Genomic DNA, 15,653 nt, shown 5'->3' with positions numbered 1-15,653 from the left:
TCAGTTTCATCAATTTTTCTACTGTTTTCTGTCCTCAATTTTTTTGTTTTTGTTTGTCTCAAGATATTTTTCCCTTTTTGTTTCTTCTTTAACCCAATGGTTATTGAAAAGTGTGTTGTTTAATTTCCATGTGTTTGCAAATGTTCCTGTTTTTCTTATGGTGGTTTTAGTTTTATTCTGTTATGGTCAAAAAAGAAGAACTTGGGAAGATTTTAATTTTATTAAATTTGTTAAGATTAGTTTTGTGACCTCATGTGTGACCTATCCTGTAGAATGTTCCATGTGTGCTTGAGAAGAACATGAATTTTGCTGTTGTTAGGTGGTGTGTTCTGTATATGTCTCAGTATTGTTTAGGTCTGCTATTTCCTTATTGATATTCTCTCTAGGTGCTGTGTATATTATGAAAATGGGCATCAAAATTATTCCCGGTCTTCTGGATTATAGTGTCATTCATCAATACTGGTGATACAAAAGGAAAGGGTTTTCAAATTGGGGAAGGAAAGCTGTTGTTGTTTGATCAATTTCATTTACTTGTTTATATTTATACACTTGCCCAAAATTTGAGTATGGCCTTTTTCAGTGCTATTGTTAAGAGGTTTTTATTCCCTACAACATGCTTGATAAAAACACTTGTCATCCTGGAGATGTCTTCTCCTGCTCTTTGCAAGGCACTGGGAACTGTGTGTCTCTCTCTGCTTTGCTGAGAGCACTCTGAGTGCTCTGAGGGGAGGTTTACCTTCTTATTTCAGTGCTTGCTGCAGAGTTGGAGTAAATGCATATGTGGTTCTAATGTCTTTTTCCTGAAAAAGTAACTTTCCAGTTTCAATCTGAAACATACTACCCCATAGAGCAGAATCATCAAATTGCAATAGCATCTCAAGTGTGCCAGTATTAAAAATTTCTTTCTCAACTCATAGAATGTCTGTATCATTCTTCTCACTTTTATGTACAACATAATGAAGCTACAAATGTTTTCATTCTAAGTAAACAGTCCACAGGGCTTAGGGTTTTTTCTCTGCTGCCCACATTCTGGCCTTCTAGTGTCTTCCAGCACATTCAGGGATCTGTGTCATAGCTGGAAAAAGAATCCTGGTACTCAAATATCCCCTTAGGTTACATATTTAATTTTATGTCTCCCTCTCAGATTAATTTGTACATTGTAACTATTTAATGGGCCTAGATAACCCTAATAAGAAAGGAAGATAAAGTATAAGGTAGCTTTAGCAAACTCATTGACAGAGTGTCAGTTGCAATTTGAAAAAACCCTGTGTATATTTTCTTCCCATCCCCTTCCCTTCCTTTCTTTTTTTTTTTTTTTAAGATTTTATTTATTTATTTGACAGAGGGAGAGACAGCGAGAGAGGGAACACAAGCAGGGGGAGTGGGAGAGGGAGAAGCAGGCTTCCCACTGAGGAGGGAGCCAGATGCGGGTCTAGATTCCAGGACTCTGGGATCATGATCTGAGCCAAAGGCAGATGCTTAACGACTGAGCCACCCAGACGCCCCTCCCTTCCTTTCTTCTTTTCTTGATTTCCTTTCCTTCTCCTGCCCTTTATGAATGTGTTAGAAATGAGTACAGCCCTAAATCAAAAGCAGTTTTGAGAAGTTACTGTTAATGTCTTTTTAACAGCTGGCCAAGTCTCAGGATTCCTCTTTTTCACTGTGATGGAGATTTACAACAATTAATCCTTGGGCATGTGCTTGCTATTCTGTTCTTTAGAGAAAGATTAGACAATATGGGGAGAGAAAACTTCTGCTTTTCTAAAGCTTCTGCTTTTCTAAAATCTCCAGTGCAGATTCTATCTAGGACATCTTTATCCCAGATTGAGGGTTAGCATCAGTTCGTACGATGCCAAAGATAAAATGCAACCCAGGTTTGAATCATGTGACTGGGTAGAGCGGCATTGTGCTCATGCTTTTGGAAGTACAGAAAGTCTATTTACTCAGTTTAATAGCCATGGCCATATTCTTGACATGAACTATATGTCATGTCCTGAGAAGCCTTTAGAAGCAATGCCCTGAAAGAGGGCAAACCACATTCTCTCTAGTGACTTGCCATGCTTAACCCATCCCTGTGGCCATAGGACCCTCTCCACTCTTCTTGCCGAAGGCTCCAAGGTTCCAATGGCCTCTAAATACATGTGTCTGAGAGGTTTTTTTTTTGTATTGACTATTAAATCATGTTATAATCAGAAAGTAAACAACAGAATTATTTTCAAGTGCATTCCTCCTTTTGATTCTTATTGTTGAACAGATAATTCTTACAAAAGCTGCAATCATTACACACTCTTGTGTACACATTGCCTTTGTTTCCTCTTTTAAAATAGAAGTTCATTTTTTTTTTAAGATTTTATTTATTTGACAGAGAGAGACACAGCAAGAGAGGGAACAAAAGCAGGGGGAGTGGGAGAGGGAGAAGCAGGCTTCCCGCCGAGCAGGGAGCCCGATGCAGGGCTCGATCCCAGGACCCTGGGATCATGACCTGAGCCGAAGGCAGACGCTTAACGACTGAGCCACCCAGGTGCCCCAATAGAAGTTCATTCTTATTGTAAAAATGTCACATGCAATTATAAGAGTGTACACCATGCAAAAAAAGTACACAAAGAAAGCAAAAATAAACACATAAGATTGTACCATCTAGAGAAAACGACTTTTAATGTTTTCATGAACAATAGATTGCATTTAAAAAGCCACCTTGAAAATTAGGTGTGGTTGGGTTATGGTGTGTAGCAATGTGTGAGGGGAGAAAGAACAGGCAAGAGCTACCATTAACATTTTCTCTAGTTAAGAAGCACCAAAGAGGGGCACCTGGGTGGCTCAGTCAGTTGAGGTCTGACTCTTGATTTCAGCTCAGGTCATGATCTCAGGGTCATGAGATCAAGCCCACATCTATTTGAGATTCCCTCTCTCCTTCTCCCTCTGCCCCTCCCTCCCACTCACGCTCACGCTCTCTCTCAAATCAGTCAATAAATCTTAAAAAAAAAAAAAAAGAAGAAGCAACAAAGAAACCACATGTTCAGTGGAAAAGGGAGAAAAGTTGAGAGGATAGAGTGTGTGTGTGTATATGTGTGTCTGTGTGTGCATTTGTGAATAAAAAAGGGAGCACGTAGGGTGCTGGACATGGATGAAGGTATGCAAATGTAGACAACACATATGGTTAGAACCCACACGTGAGGAAATTTTTTCTTTGGAGAGGTTTCCCAGGCCTGCTGCAACCAATAACATCCACAGGGCTAACCTGTATCTGCTCAAAAACAACGTAAACAGTTTTGGATTGGACTTCCTAATTAAAATTTTAAAGTCTCTTTCCTGAAACTGCTAATTAAATTCAATTGAAAATGTCCACATGGGCTTGTCTACATGCGTGTGTGTTTCTATAATTGAACCAATCAACAGAGATACAGATCTGTTGCTTGGGTCTCAATTAGAGAAATAAAGAGTTCACGCAGTTTGCAACTTATCCCTGGGGAGAAGGACTCAGAGACCCTTCACTCCCAACCAGTTATCAAGTGGATCTATTCTAGGTTTATCCTTCAGTGCCAAGAGAGCCCATAACCTCCTTTGCAACTCAGCCCAGATCCCAGGTGCAAAATAGTTGGCCCAGGATGGTTCATTGAAATCCACAGAGACCAAGAAGCAGAAACCAGCACATCCACTTGGAATACCAAATAGTTTTTTTGTTTTTGTTTTTGTTTTAGCTTTTTTTTTCTTTTCCTTCCTCTATGAGGTCCTGTCTAAGTCACAGGGAGCATAATAAACAAATCTTAGATTTAATCAATTTCAGAGACTCTGGTCTGTTCACCGACTAGTTTAAATGTATTGAATTTCCTCAGCAGGCTGGGAGGGGGTAACAGTGGCTTATAGCCCAGGATGGATCATGACTTCTTGCATGAACATCTCATCCTTTGTTTATGATAAATCCAGTAAAGATTAGTTTTGTAACTCTGCTGAATGGCTTCTTGCCTGCTAGCTACCCCCAGACAATAGTTTTATCACATCAAATCACCATTATAAGAATCATCGCCAATGTTTCCCCAGGATAAATAGCTGCTTTTTGACTAAGTGTGCCTTTCAAGGTAAATGGTTAAAGACCTGCGTGTTTCATGTCATTAACAAGTTAGCAGATAAATAATCCTATTCAGTAATTTTCTTTGCTGATATAGACAGTTATAAATTCACATAAATGAAGGAGGCAGTTTTCATTTGGAACCCCCACTTAGCATTTTCTGTTACTGAACCTTGCCAGATAAAATAAAATACAACCTCTTTTGTTTGCCTGGCAAGCAGCTAGCACCCTCCCGCTTCAGTATTCTTTCCTTGTTACTGGTGCGGAAGTCACACTGAAGTCAGAACATTTTTAACTCAGGAACCAGTTGGTCTCCTAGGATTGACCTGGTAGGACTGCACTCTTTGAGTGTAGACAGAACTGTGACAGAGAGAGAATAGCATTCAACTGTCTATGCGTGGCCCCCTGCAAAATCCCTTCTACAAGAGTAATTAGATTTGAATCAGGAAAGAATAAGAACCACTGACCACCAGCGAAGGAAAGGACAGTAAAAAGGTGCAATCTTTTTATGTTACAGTTGGGAAAGTTGATCCAAGAGCAGGAACATGTCTTGCCTGGGGCCACACAATTAATCTTAAGTTGGAACAAAAGAAAAAGTTCACATACCAGTCTTCTAAGGGATGGGACTCCCTCCACCACCCTTTATATGGGTTCTTTTGGTTTAGGGTGTCAGTTTCCATACAGGACCTGTTAAAAAGAAAAGGCTGCTTGGAAGAGAGAAATTTGAATGTCTTGTCCTTCCACTTAAGCAGTTAACAAGAGTTTCTTTATCTGGGAAATAACCAATGACAGCTCAGCCAAAAAGTAATGTGGAACCTCTCTAACTTCTGTTGAAGTTGGACTCATCCCAAACTCTGAGACTAATGCCAAGAGAATAAACCAAACCCTGGGAGCTGTGCCCTTGCCTAGTGCTTCCCTTTGCTCATCTGGGAGTCTTCCTTCATTCCTGTAGCATTTGACACTTTTGAGCAACCCCTTCCTTTTGGACTTTTTCCTGTGTGATGACCCCTTTGCCTCCCTAATAACCTGTTCTTGATTTCTCTTCTTTGTAAATCAGGTCTTCCCCCTAACTTGTATTTAATTCTGATCTTGATAAGGGATGTTTGGGAGAAACTCAGCAGCTCAGCACTTCATCAGCCCAGCTGCTGGACCCATACTGAACTTGTGCCCAACTTGAAAGACATTTACAGTGACCAAATCTCTGACTGATGGATGGAGAACAATGAGATAGTTGCAACTTCCTCTGAAAGAGTTCAAATTCAGGGCTCTGCCTCACTCAGGATTTCCCTCTACAGGAAACTCTGTGGCTAGAGAACTGGGCGTGCCTGTCTACCTGGCCAAGTCCACCCACAGCTTGAAAGACAGATGGCCAAGGTGGATGGAGCTGGAGGAGGCAAGAAGCTGAGCAGCCAGGAAGTCCCATGCAGGGAGGTAGAAGACAGATTTTCATGTCAAATGTCCTTGGCCATCCAAGGCCAGGAAACTCAGAGCATGTTGGGCAACTACCAAAGGGAAATATAAAAATATATCTTTGAAGTCTATGCTGAAGGACAGAGGACCCAGAGGTTGTCTTTAGCAGGAGAGCCGTGGGGTCTTTTCCAGCCATCTCCTCTATTTCTAGGACTAGTGAGGAGGCTGACTTATGAGATGCCAATGACCTACCATGTAAAATGGGTAGATAAAAGAAGAAAGAATATCTGAAATCAGTCTTGGGACAGCTGATTATAGCTTAATTTTTCTGTAGAAATGTATTTTTTTTTTTTTTTTGGCACTCCTTGTTTCTAGCTTAGGCTAGGTTTTGTGCTGACAGGAAAGACCATCTATTTGGAGAGATTATTGTTATTATTTAATGTTGAGAGCTAAAGGCTCACTTTGACATACTCCAGAAGTTTATATAATTTGACTGACAGTCTGACAGTCTGGCCACCTAAGGATCTTGAGATAAGATACCAGGCAAGCAAGAAACACCCTCACTGCCCTATTACTGACCTTTCAGTGTGGTTTTTTATATTTTGTGAAGGACAGAACAAATGCAAAAGGGGTGTCTTAGTCACTTTGGGCTGGCACAGCAAAATATCATTGTCTGGGTGTCTTGGACAATAAATATTTTTCACAGTTCCAGAGTCTATGAAGTCTAAGATCTAGGTGCAGGCAGCATAGTGATTGGTGAGGACTCTCTTCCTGGTTTGCAGAGGGCCACCTCCTTGCTGTATCCTCAACATGGTGGAGAGAGAGTTCTGGTTTCCTTCTCCTCCCATAAGGGCACTAATCCCATTGTGGGGACTCCACCCATATGACCTCCTCTAAACTTAATTACCTCCAAATATCATCACATTGAGAATTAGGGCTTCAACATATGAACATTAAGTCCATGGCAAGGGATTCAAAGTTTGACTTCAAAAGCATGAGGGGGACATCGGGGGTGGGGGGAGGGGGTCTCAGACTGTTGAGCATCCGATTCTTGATTTTGGCTCAGGTCATCTCAGGGTCTTGAGATCAAGCCCCGCATTCACCTCCATGCTCAATGGGGAGCCTGCTTGAGATTATCTCTCTTCCTCTCCCTCTGCCCCTTGCCCCCTCCTTTCTCCCTAAAATACATTAAAAAAATCTTTTAAAAAAAGGCATGAAGGAGGGAGGCAGGAAGTACCTTTTTAATGCTGAATGCTGGTGGTGTTTTCTAAAGCATCTTATTTCAGATTTGGCCTAATTGAAGAATCAGTTTTATTTCTCACATATCGAATAAAATAAATAGTCCTATGTTGATTATCTATTACTATAATAGTACATTTTAATACTCGGTGGCTTAAAAAATAATCATCTATTGGTTATGTGTGAGGAAATCAGCTGTGGGAAGAGAAGGTGAGTTCATTGGATAGCAATTTAGTTTATGCTGGGTTAGACTGCCCTTCTGGTCTCAGTGAGGCTCCCTCACATGTCTGGGCTTGATTGGCTATGGTGGATCTTAGATAGCCTCATTGTAGATGGCTGTGGTGACTGGGGCCTCTCTCCATGTGTCCCTCCAGCTGGCTGGCTCAGGCACGTCCTTATAGAAACTGTGGAGAATCAAAGGTGAAAGCAAAAACTGTGCAAGTGCTTCCACAAATTTCTGCTTTGCTTTGTTTGCTACAGTTTTGTCAGTCAAAGCAAGTGACATGGCCAAACTGAGAGTCAGTGTATGAGGGCATTTCCAAAGGCATGAAACATGAAGGCTATTAATCATAGCAATTAATGCAGCCATTCTACAATATCATGGGAAAATCCAGCTTGATCTGTACTGATACTGCCAAATCCTTACCAGTTTTAGGATACTGATGACATTTAGACAGATTGCACCCATGGGTAATTTGGTCTCCACTGCATTGAATATTGATTGTAAGGCTAGTTTTCCCAAGAGAGCTTTGGTTCCTGACCACTCTTTCCTCCCAATCTGACTCTAATTGACTTTTAGTCCTAACAGCAGCACCTGATTGCTGGAGCAGCCACTCTACAGTCAGAGCCCAAAGCAAGAGCCCTTTATCTCTTTGTGCAACTTTAGCTTCCTTTCTGTGGGTTTGAGGGAGATGAATGTTCAGAGAAGCCCAAGGATGAAGAGAACTTTATTAGTCAGGGTCCTCCCAAGAAGCAGAACCAATAGGATATATTATATGTAATGTTATATCACATGTATTATATAATCTGAGAGGGAGGGTGGATATATACATCCTTACAATAAATCATTTTATAAAAAAGATTTGATTGACTTATGTGATTATGGAGTCTAAGAAATTCCACAAACCACCATCTGCCAGCTGGAGACTAGACAATCAGGTTTCCTGATGGTCTAGTTCCAGGCTGCGTCAGAAGACCTGAGAATCAGCGGACCTGATGGTGTAAACACCAGTCTGAGGGCAGGAGAAAGTCCAGCTCAGCAGGCAGGCAGAGAGAGCATATCCATTTTTTCTCCACCTTTTTGTTCTATTTAGGCCCTCACTGGATAGGATGATACCCACCAACCCTGGAGAGGACAAGACACTTTACTCAGGGCACTGATTCAAATGCTAATCTCACCCAGAAACACCCTCACAGACACACTCAGAAATAATGTTTAACCAAATATCTGGGTATCTTGTGGCCTAATAAAGTTAATACATAAAATCAGCCATCACAGGAATAGTAAGTGGAAATTGGAGTGAGAACCAGACTACCTTGGAGGTTCCCCCAAGACTCTATGTTTGAGGGACAGTGATCAAAGCACGGAGGGACCTTCAAGGTCACATTCCTGGTGTCAGTGATCTTCATGATGTGTCACCATAAAATATTCAGGAAATCTGAAGTTATGGATTTTAGCCCAAATGATATATGGGAGAAAAGCTGTGCAGGGTATCTGGGTCCACAATATTGAGGAAGAGAGTTGATTATACATTCTGATTTATTATCTCTCAATCTTCCTCCCCACTCTATACAGGGACCTTCACCCTTGGCATACTCCTAGATGCACCATTCCTAGCCCCTCTCTACTTCTTCTTTCCCAATCTAGACAGAGTTGGCTTCATCCTCCTGTCCTAACTTACTACTCTTCCAGCTAGCAGAGAGTCTATTCTGTCTTTTTTCCTCTTACTTGGTCCTCTCTTCCCACTCCTTTCTTGCAAGATTTAGGCTTCACCTCTTTATTCCCAGACAAGCACCTCTTGGCTAGTCCCCCAGTTAAGGTGGGTGGCAGAGTGACACAGTAGTTGTATTCTCTTACATAGTCCTGAGCAGAGTGGAGAAAAAAAGGAATAATCTTTGCATATTAGGGATTTGATGTCACTGAAATTTCATAAATGCCATATCAGAAATTATTTAATTCATCTTTCTTGCTTTGTGGAATAGGAGCATGAAATTCAGCCAAGTGAGGGAGTCTATACCTAGATATATAGTCAATTTCTTAATAGAGCCTGGACTATCAAGTCTTCTGACTCCAAGCTCTGAGCTCTTCATCCAGTGATGACATTTAGAGATAGCAGATGTCTTCTCATCTCTGAAACTATTCAAGTATCACATCAAGGAAAGATTGGGTTAAATGACCCCTGAGGTTCTTTCTAACCCTGAGATTCAGAGACAGTGAGTGTAACCTCTCAATTTACAGATGACGCAGCCAAAAGAAGTTAAACAAATTGCCTCCATCCCATTGTCCTTGAGGTTAAAATGTAAAACTGGGTCTTCAGTCCCTGTTCTGTGTTCGTTCCCTGCACTGTCTTTGTTGTGTCTCACCTATAAGAGAACCACTGTCTTGGATTCTTCACATTTCTTGAATCTAAGTGCTACAGAGCAGAAGAGAACTTGTGCTCCTCATTTGCATTTGTTGGATTTGTTTAAGTCGTTCTTGGGCCAGAAACCCATTTTTTAAATATTTTCTGTAAAGTTGCCCAGACGCACTGAGCCCTAGTTAGTTGGATCATTTAAAGCAATTGATTTTTTTTCTTTACTTTTTTCTCTTGTTCTTTCTCAATTCCTTTGGAAGACTCCAAATGAAAACACAAAGAGAAAAGCAATTTTTGAAAGAATTGAACATCTTGAATTCCTTTCTCAGATGATGGTTTTCTTATTCCTAATGATCCTCTTTCTATTTTTTAAGTAGATCCAACTAAAATTTTCCACCAAATATCCTCAATAGTAAAGAAGAATGAGCCTGTACCTCTGGAGGTCTGGAAACATAACTCTAAGTTCTCCCCAGTTACCTTGAAATTTCCTTGAAGCCTTTGTCTTTTTTTAAAAATGAGAATTTCACATTTAATTCTCGAATCTATGCATTTTATTTAAAGTGTTTCAAATTACATACCATGAACTAAAGTTGATTCTGCAGGAAGGGCTGCCATGTTTATCCTATGACATCATCTATATCCCAATGATACTGCCACCTATCCTTTTTGGCATTGTAAAAAACATTCATGATTAAAGAAGTATGGCTTTACACACCCCATAGAGATGGATATTGATCTTCCCAGCTTGTCCCCGAAAACCATAAAGTCACCAAAGGATGAATTCAGTAACTGCCAATATTTGATCTCCCTCAAAGATATTAAAATTACATTCTGCCCCATTAAGGAATAACACCTTCCCCAAATGCATGTTATAATATAATGTTGTACAAGATTAAAAACTAACATTTATTGTCTTATGCATAATCTCACTTCATCCTCACAATGCTATACAATAAGAACAGTATCAGCTCCATTTACAAAGATGAATCGGAACCACAAAGCAGTTCACTTACCTGCCCAAGGTCACATAACAAGTAAAGGGCTGGAGGTGAGGGTTGGGATGAGACCCAGGCTGTGTGTCTCAGAACCACCACACTTTCTGGCTTTTCTGTATGAGTTTCTTCCAGTTCTTGGCAAATATTTGCTCCTTCAGTTGATATACCTCCCTCCCCAAGAGGCAGATCTAGGGGCAAATCCCATAACTTGTGTTCCACAAGACAATTGTTGTTTCTTGTCTGTCCCTCCAGGAAAGAAAAGAACAAAAGAACTCCTTGACCATTTTCTGATATCTTTTGTATTTTTAAGAAAAAGGAAGACATTTGTATCAAAGACAAAAACCAAATCAAACCAAAATGAAAATGCAGTGACTCAGATACTGTAGGGAACTAACCCTGGAGAAACTCAAACTGACAAGGGTGAGGTCAGAGAGAAGCTGCAGGGAGAAGACTCAATCAGTATGGAAAAGGCTTTTGGGAAGAGAATGTCTCAAGATGCATTCTGGTGTTTTCTTGCCTTCCCCCTGTGCTTCGTCTATCTGCGTGCATTCCCTTCCAAATTTTCTTTTTTTAACCCCTTCAGATGCTCAGCCATGCTTCCTGGCTTGTGTCATGTAAGGATGTTTTGGCCGCTGGGAACAAAGATGGTGCTATCACTTTGATCCACTTCTTCCTAGAAACGACTATAATTTTCCCCAACTTTATACCCTTGAACATGGAGATGTCTGGTACCATACTGCCAACACCCCAAAAGGGAGCTTTGGTTCTCTCAGCTCTGATTCTCTAACAGTCATGGAGCTTCTCATCATCCTACCTCATTTTCCCTTCATTCAACAGTATTTATTAAACCTCTACGATGTGCAAACCCTGGGATGGGAACTGGAGAGAAGATCATAAGCAGAACAAATATGCTCCCATTATCTGGAAGAAAGGCAGACCCAGTTAATAAATCATACAAATATCTGAAAACTTAAACTGGCTAAGTACACTAAAGAAGATGTATGTAATGGCATATGAGAACATTTAGCAGGCACACTTGACCTTGCCTGAGAGAGTTGGAAAAGAATCCCGCAAAACCTGAAGAATGAACAGATGTAAACTGGGGGAAGGTAGAGGGAGGACAGAGCATTCCAGGAAAGAGAACAGCACAGAATACCTTTGAGGCCAGAATGCAGAGACTACAAAGAAAGGTGATAGAGTATGAGACCGCAGAGTTGGGCAAGATCATGCAGAGTCTTCTGGGTCATGTGTATGACTTTATCCTAGAAGCATGGGAAGCCACTGAAGTGTTGAGTGTTGCGGGAAGGAGCTGAGTGGCTCATGTAATCAGAGTGATGGTCTGGAGAGAGTACTCTGGTCTCAGGGAAGGGGAGAATGAATTAGAAGGAGGGCAAGAGGGGATTAAGGGAAATCAATAAAAGGCCATTAATAGATTCTACCCCTGAAACTAATGATACACTATATGTTAACTAAATTAAATTTAAATAAAAAATTTTTTAAAAAGTAAATTTCAAAAAAGGCTATTAAAGATGTTCAGGCAAAAAGACTTAGACTGAATATTGACATTGGAGGTAGAGATAAATGTTTAGATTAGAAAGATATTGGAATATAAATTCCATAGGAATTGTTGATAGATTGATGTGGAAGAGTGAAGAATGACCCTGAATTTCGGGTTTGCACAACTGGATGAATTATAGTACCTTTCAGTGTTACGGGGAACATCAAAAGAAGGCCAGGTTTGGGGAAGAAAATCATGTTCAGTTTCAGACCCTTTTTTAAATTGGAGCAACTTTGAGTTTGAAATAAAGGCATTAGGTAGTCAGTCAGATATATAGGTCTTCAGTTTAGGAGAGAACTCTGAATCAGAAAGATAAATTTGAGTCATTGGTATAGAGAACATAATTAAAACCATAAACAAGGAGATTGCCTGAGATGCACTGGTATCAGATGGGGTCAGATTGAAGTGGATGGAGGAGTGGCTGGGAGATAAGGAAATAAAGACAGCAAATGTAGACAACAATTTTGAAAAGTTTGGCTCTAATGGGCAGAAGGGAGTAGGGTGATAGCTAGAAAAATATGTGGAGTCTTTCCCCCACCTTGACCTTAACTCCCATACATACTTTTTGATTTCAGACGTTCCTTGTCTTCTTCAGCCCAGACTCCTGTGTGTGTGTGTGTGTGTGTGTGTGTGTGTGTGTGCGTGCGTGTGTGCGCGCACATGCATGCGTGAGTATGTGTTCCTGGCCATAGTTCCAGGTGACTGCCTATCATGGTCCTATCCTCACTCATGACCCCTTTCCCACTGGCCTGGTTATTGGATCCCCCGATACTGGCTCTGCAAGTTTGATAAAAACAAAAATAATAGTGTGTGTGCCTTGAGTGGAGGGATGAGAGGCAAAGTTGGGTTGATCCCAGACCTTGCTGTAATCAGCGGAATTCGATCACCAGCCCCATCCCACAGCTGGAATATGCTGGAAATCATAGCCTTGACTGTAATGACAGATAGCATTTACTGACTTATTGCTGTGAACTAGGTGCTATGCTAAGTGTTTCATACAGATCTTATATTTTAATCTTTACAATGATAAGGTAAATACTATTATCATCATCCCCATTTTACAGAAAAAGCCTCAAGGACAATGAGATTTAGAGACATTAAGTGATTTGCTGAATATCACACGGAGCTGGAAGTGGTAGGGCCCATGTGTCCACTCAGTCAAGCTCTAGAACTTGGGCTCATCACCACCCCCACTCTACCTCTTCTCAAACCTCCCATCTCAGAGCATTTAGGTATTTTATCTCCTAATCTTGAAATAGCTATATCCCTGTGTCCAGTTACAAAAGAAACAAGTACCCAGGAGATTTCTGATACTTTCTGTTCTTGGAGGGGTAGAAGGAATGAGCTTTAGTGGAAAGGGTGCTGGATTCAGAAGAACTGGATTCCATTTTGACTGTGCCTCTTGCTAGCTGTGTGATCCTGGGGAACTTAATTCACAGTTCTGAGCCTCAATTTGCCATTGATTAATTGGAAATAACACTCACTGAGTGCTGAAAATATGCAAGATATTTTCATACCCATTGTCTCATTAAACCCTTACTCCCCCCAAATTCCCATGTAAAGTAGTTATATCAGTATTCCCATTTTACTGTTGAACAAATGAGTCTTATTGAAGTAAATACACGGTACATTACTCTGGATATAACACCCACTTGCATGCAGGGCCAGTGCCTCATTCCTGCCTGCAGAATCCATCAAACCAGCCCCTTTCCATGACCCTCTGGGAAGTTACCTAGTTTGTAAGCTCTTAGTCCTCCCAGCCAGCTCTTCAGTCAACAGATAATAACTGAGCTCCCACTCTGTGCAAGCCCCTGTATCACTGGGGGAAAGGGGACTTTCTCAGCACCTTTTGAAGCTGGTATGATGGGCGGCTTGGTAGAACTGTCATCTTTTTAGGGAAGCTGAGTCTCTCCTGCTAATTCCACTCCATCTCAGTATAGCCTGTTGTTATTTGCATGTCTCCCACAGAAGAGAAGGGAGGAGGATGTGGCAGTGGATGGGTATCAGGGAAGGATCATTAGTCCATGCTAATGCTGTCTGCATAGAGACGGCCCCACACTGCACAGTGGGCCTGGGGTCCTTGGTATTCACTCAGGGCACCCAGCTGGCCAGAGCCTCCACTCCATGGGCAGAATGAGTCTGATGATCATGGTTATAAGAGGCTAATGTGGTCATTAAAAAATCAGTCCTAAGCAAGCATGACTTCCAAATGGTAAGAAAACAAGAGCTGTTTCTTGCGGTGACATCATTTTTTCAACTTGGAAAAGCATTGTCATGACCACAGGCAACCATCACCCTTAAAAGAAATTTGTCCTTAGATATTCACATGGTAGTGCCTTCTTCTTGAGGCCATGGATATAGAGAGCTTTCCTCCTCATGGTGGGGGCAGGGGCCTACTGGAAAGAGCTTACACTCAAGGCAGGAAGCCTTGGTGCAGTGTCCTCCTCACCACTCAGCTGCTGCTGACCTTGACGAGCTTTCTTCACTTCTCTGTACTGATGGTGGTAAGAGCTGACATTGCTCCCTTGTCTTTCCTGACATCCTTCAAAACCAACTGCAGGAAGGAATGGTGGTTTTTGTTGTTGTTGTTTTTTGTTTTTTTGTTTTTTTGTCCCTTTTCAGGTTTTTAACTGCACAGATTCCACATGACAGTACATCTCAGCCAAAACCATGAAGCAATTTTAAAGATTTCTCAGTAAGACTAGACTATGTGCCTAGTCTGTCTATATTCTTACACTGACCGCTTTGACTTTTGCTTTGAAAAAAAGTTTGACTTTGGCAGGGCTCTCTAGTTAACAACAAGGAATGTTAAAGTTCACATCACTGCCAAGCCTTTCAAATTAAAGCAACTTTAACTTTAAAAAAATTTAGGTGAAAATAACCTAAAACAATTGATGGGGGTAAAGTGCTGATTTTGTTTTCTTCTCAAGGCTGACCTTTCTAGGCATTTAAGAATGAGCAGGAATTGCAGTCAAGTAAAGGTGACATCAGCATCAAAGGGCAACAGTCCCACATGCCCACCCTTCCCTTGCTGGAGAAGCAAGGGCTTACTACTAAAACTTTTGGATATTATTATCCAAAAAGTCTTCCAGCCTGGAACAGCAGTCTGTCTCCAATAGAACTTGATGGTTTGCTGTCTTTATTTTTCACTCCAACCTTAAAACACGCATGCATACTCATTTAACTTGAACTTGGTAGCTTCTTACCCTTCCCTTCCCTTTCTCTTCCTTCTCTGTGTTTCCGTTTTCTTCCTTCTTTTCCTCCTTCCTTTATATTATGGCAAATTTTACTCTAATTTTGTCCTATACAACAGATGTCTGAAGAGACTGATCGACTTGCTAAAAAATTCATTTGTGCATTTGTATGTATACATGTATTTGCTTTTTCAGTATTTCCCACCATTATTCCATGATTCTCTTTTATCAGTGGCACACAGAGGGTTCTATATATTAACTAGGCTACAATTTGGGATTCTACCTGAAGGTCGGTGTCATTCGTTTTAATAAATATTATTCTTGTTCTTTAGAACAAGCTTCCTGATCTGCTTTCTTGGTGTGGAGCTATATGGTAGGCACCCCAACACTCTTTCCACTGCACCCCTATTTCTCCTTGCATATTTTTCCTTTTAACCTTTTCCCTTAGGTCCATGGACACAGGGTGGGTATCATCTTCATAGCCTGGGCCACTGTTATGAGGCAGACTGAGAATTAATGGGCACTTGGTTGAAATCCTGCATGTTGGAGCTATAGGAAACAAACTGTTTCAATTTAGTTCTCAAAACACATATGCTGAGCAAAGGAACCTTGTGCAGT

General features: G+C 41.0%; 1 long non-coding RNA gene across 1 annotated transcript in view; it reads right to left on the bottom strand.

Moving 5' to 3' along the window:
- LOC113918792 overlaps positions 1–4,764 on the bottom strand; it is a 29,905-nt gene extending 25,141 nt beyond the window's left edge. Inside the window, exon 1 of the long non-coding RNA XR_003518685.1 lies at positions 4,673–4,764. This is a non-coding gene — a long non-coding RNA (uncharacterized LOC113918792). The remainder of the gene's footprint in view (positions 1–4,672) is intronic.
- Positions 4,765–15,653: the final 10,889 nt, after the last annotated feature.

The sequence above is a fragment of the Zalophus californianus genome, chromosome 15, assembly GCF_009762305.2.
Source record: "Zalophus californianus isolate mZalCal1 chromosome 15, mZalCal1.pri.v2, whole genome shotgun sequence".
Lineage (NCBI taxonomy): Eukaryota > Metazoa > Chordata > Mammalia > Carnivora > Otariidae > Zalophus > Zalophus californianus.
The sequence above is the reverse complement of the archived record's forward strand: the minus strand, read 5'-3'. Positions and strand labels throughout refer to the sequence as shown.